Source organism: Eumetopias jubatus, unplaced genomic scaffold (assembly GCF_037043125.1).
Source record: "Eumetopias jubatus isolate StellerSeaLion01/CBP00866 unplaced genomic scaffold, mEumJub1_p1.0 scaffold_16, whole genome shotgun sequence".
Lineage (NCBI taxonomy): Eukaryota > Metazoa > Chordata > Mammalia > Carnivora > Otariidae > Eumetopias > Eumetopias jubatus.
In genome coordinates, this window is record NW_028274822.1 from 48054851 (window position 1) to 48059339 (window position 4489).

A 4489-nucleotide genomic window follows, 5' to 3' on the forward strand; every position below is an offset into this window, starting at 1 on the left:
CGCTTCCTAGTGCCACGCCCCCACCCCGTCCGGCACGTGACCCGCCGGCCTCCCTGCTTAAACCGGCGACCGCGGACCGGCTGCGGTGGGGCCTAGCTACAGCGACCGCACCCTGGTTGGCGCGAGAGGCTCCGCCCCTTTCTTGGAGGGCGGAGTCCCAGCGCGGCTCGCGGGGCGAGGGCGTGCCCCGGAAGCCGCGCGGAGCCGAAGGCGGGTGTTGGCACCGCCACTCCCGCCTGCGCCTTCCCCGGCGAGTGCAGGTCCTGGCTCCCTCCCAGTCCATCCCGGGAGGTCTGCGCCCGGCGCGCGCCCGCCTGGGGCAGGGCTGCCCCTGGTCTAGGGAAGGCTTACGCTGTCTCTCCCGCGGGCTTATTGAGCCTGTCTCTGGGAACTTAGTAAGTAAAGGAGGGGAGAGCTGTGGCCAGCGCCTGGATGCTGTGAGCATGTAACAGGGAAACCCAGTTTAGATTGCAGTCAGAAAGGCTGTTTTGAATGGCTTTGACATTTGAGGGAGGGTGGGGGAAACTCCTCACTCAACGGAGATGGAAGGGATCACGGATGACCCCGAGGTGGCCATTCTCCAACAACCGGATGGATTTGAGCACCGTTCTCTAAGATAAAGAGGCTTGAGAAGTTTGGCAGGGAAGTGGTGAAGATCAAGACGCTTTGGCATCTTCTCTGTCCAAGGCGCTTTGGACATGTGAATCCGAGGAGAAATGACATCTACATAGATGGGTATGTGGGGCTGAAGCTCACCAAGAGTGACAAGGCTGGAGATAGTGATCGGTATTGGAATACTGATGGTATTTGAAGCCGTGGAATTGGATGGCATTGCCTCACATAGTGAAAAAAAATGAAAAAACCAACCTGCAGAGGCTGGGAAGAGGAATCAGTAAGGGACAACAAGCAGAGCCAGCCAGAGAAGTACACAGAAACCTACGGGTGGGGGAGGCCTCTGGGGCTGAGTGAAGAACTGCTTCAGGAGATGGGGTAAGTCCACTTTGACAAAGGCTGTTGAGAAGTCAGAGAAAGTGCTGAAAAGTGTCCCCCACTTTTACCCCAAGGAAGACACTGATACTTGCATGGGAGGACCGTCACTGCAGGGACTGGGAAGCAGAGCCACAGGGCAGGCAGCGGGTTGGAAGTGAGAATGGGAAGTGAGGAAGAGGTGATAGGCAGCAGATCCTAGTAACCGATCTGGAGAAGCTTGTCCCTGAGAGGAGCAGAGGAATGGACATGGAGGTGGCCCAGGGTGGGAGGAAGTTAGGAATGAGTTAGGTTTTTCAAGTGATAGCCGCAGCAAGGCCGTGCATACTGTACTGACATAAGAACATTCCAAGTCTCTTGTGGAGCCCAGGAATCTGTAGAGGCCAGGGACCTCTGAGACAGAGTTGGAGGATTATATTTATGAACAGCGGACTGTGGCATCTTTGTGTGAGTGAGAATGGTTCAGCAGAGAGATAACGATGGAATATACAGAGAAGACGAGATAGCCAAGTGAGTTGAGATGGGGCAGGACCCAGAGTGCATATGGAGCAGTTGGTGGTTTCTGTAAGCACAGGATAGAAGGAGGCTGGGAGATTTATGGGTAGGAAAATGAGGGCCTTCCTTCCTCTCCTTTCTCTGGTAAAAAGAAAGAAAGAATGGGGAAGGAGGGAGGGAGGAAGGAAGATGAAAACGAAGGAAAAAACCTATTCCTGTAAGGCTCCTACCATTGACCATACCTGTCCTTATCTCTGTCATCTACTAACCAGGATCACAGAATCCTTCCACCCACGTCCTGCCGTCACCTATCTGCATACCTGCGGAAGACCCATCCCACCCGTGCTGTCCCCCCAACTGCTCCCCTGCGACCATTCTTCACCACCTCCAGGACCCTCCTTTGTCCTACCTTTTCTGCCCAGTCTATTGCCCCCTCCTTCCCTTCCCTCCTCATCCAGCTGCAATTCCGTGTTCCTCCACGACAGTACTGGTTTTGCCCTTACCCTCAACATCCTTGCTCCTCGGTCCTTGTCGCACTCGCCTGACAGATTCTGAGCCCAGATGCACCCCACCTGCGTTCTCTGCAGCTGCCCCTGCAGGAGGAGCCACACAGCCTGCAGCGGCACTGGTAGGAGCGCAAGCGGCCCTCGGCCCTGCCTGGCTCTCCTCCATTCCCTGCGAAGACACTGCCAAGCCTTCTCCGCTCTCCTCAGCCTGCCTGCAGCCCTTCCCAGACACCTACCTGGCCTCTGCTTATGGAGAAAAGTGAAGTCCTCAGATGGTAGCGCATGGTCCAGCCCACCATTGCTGCCCCTCCGCCCTTCCTAGCCTCCATGGAGCCAGAAAAATGCCTGTCCTGCCCAAGAAAGTTTTCAGATCCCATTTTGCACTTTCTCGGAAAACTTAAGGTGTTGATTATCACACCTCTCCTCACATCCTGGCTCCTAGAAACAGTCTTTCACTTTGCTGCTCTCTTCTTAAAAACACAACTGAGCTGAAGACAAACACAAAAAAACTTTCCTGAAACCCTTATGTGTCTCCAGCTATAACTCCCTTTTTCTCCTTCACAGCACACTTCTCCGAAGAATTGTGATGCTCTGCCCCCACTTCCCCAACCTTACCCTACTCATCTGGCTTCGGCCCCATCACTGGAAACAGAAGAGCTCTCATGAAGGTCCCCAGGGAGCTCCAGGTCACTATGTTCATGACAATTTTTCAGTCATTTTATGGATTTCCCAGACGGACTCCGTACCTTTTAATCACTCCCTCATTCTCATGAGACTTTGTTGATACTTATGTTGGTCATTACTTGAGTAAATCTGTTCCTGTTGTACACGAGATCCATGAGGGAAGGGCTGTGTGTCCTTACTGCAGTCTGTCCCTCAGCCCTTACATCCAGTTGCCTACTTCTCACCTCCACTAGGGTGCCTCAGAGCACTTGGAAACCAGCATCTCTAAAACAACCCTCCTGACCTTCGCCACCAGGGTCCTCTCTCAGAGTCCCATATCCCTGTCAGTGGCACCTCCGCCCATGCAAGTGCACAAATCAAGAAGCTGGAGTCATCCTGGACACTTCTCACCCTCTTACCATCCCCCATGCCAAAAGGCCAATAGACCATCGATAAGGAAAGTCTGGAGATTGAGGAACCCCCAGGGTTCACTACTCCAACCTTCCCTACAGAAGAGCATATTTGGAACAAGAGCCCCACAGGAATGTTGGCCAAGAGCAGGGAGGAAGTAGTGCAGTTGGTGGCGGGGGGTGGGAGGGGACGAGGTGCTCAGAAAAGACTTGCCTTCCTTCGATGCTGGGCATCTTATCCCTCTTCCCAGAGAGTTAGATTCAGTCAACTATGGCAGAGTTTTGTTCCCAACAGAGCCAGGCTTAATTTTTGTGCACCTCGCCTTAGGTCTGCTAGCAGCACTGAGAACTGCCAGGTGATGGGTGAGAGGTCCCCGAACACAGTGGTCTTGACAGTGGCTGTGGCCCAGGAAATGCAGAGCATCTGGTAAGCCACTGCAGGCCACGCAGAATCCAGAGGATCTGGAACTACCTTGGCAAACCAAATCTTTGCCTCTCCATGGTCCATTTCTTTCAGTCACAAATGTATTTGTTTCTGTATAGTTGAGCATTAAAGACATTGATTGGTTGCCCCATGCCCATATAGAATTCCCTATTCTTCCCAGATTTAAAAAATTATCTTCTCCTTGGTAAACATTAAGACTCTGAAACTAGCCCATAAAAATAGATCAACAGTCATTTCTAGAATTTTGAGTTTGCACATATTACCAGGACTCAAATTCATAAGTGCCTGATACCAGCTTGGGAATCACCATAAATGACAGACCAGAATTAGAATTAGGTGAGAATGTTCTTTCCATTGTATCCCCATACAGTCTGATAATTCCTTCATTTATCAGAAGGTTCTTTTTGTGGGTTTCCTTTGTTACTTAGGCAGATGTTTCCTTCCTCATTTCAGTTATTTTTGTTCATATTTCCTATTTCTGCTCCTTTAAATTGACAAAAGGTTGCAAAGGTATATCTCTGTTTTAGTGTCTTTTTATTGCTGCCACACTTTTTGTCAGCTCTAGATTTGATTTTCAGAGACAAAAGTTTATATGCAAACCAGAATAATGCAAATGTTTTATATTCAAAATTCACTTTTATTGGGAATAAAAAGTTTCATTTTTTAAATGATTCATTATGGGTGCCTGGGTGGCTCAGTTGGTTAAATGATTCATTAAACAATCTCAAAACATTGTTCTTTTAACTGAATTTCGTTGTTTTGGAAGATAATTTGAGCAAAATTTTTCTAAAAGCCTGTTTTTACATTGAAACCCGTGGAAGTACCAGTAGGCACCTTGCCCATCCCTTCCCATGACTACATTGGAGTAAAAGTTCACAGGGGTGTTTGAACTCAGACATTTCCCAAGATTCAATGGCTCCACAAACCAGTTGGTTGTCAGCATCAAAAGGTTTTATTTTTTTTTAAGATTTTATTTATTTATT

General features: G+C 49.7%; 1 long non-coding RNA gene across 1 annotated transcript; it reads left to right on the forward strand.

The window, feature by feature from the left end:
• The first annotated feature begins 222 nt into the window (after positions 1–222).
• On the forward strand, positions 223–2820 carry LOC114205107 (uncharacterized). Its single transcript, XR_003608313.1, has 2 exons — positions 223–990; positions 1755–2820. It is a non-coding gene; the product is annotated as an uncharacterized LOC114205107 (long non-coding RNA).
• The last annotated feature ends 1669 nt before the right edge of the window (positions 2821–4489 follow it).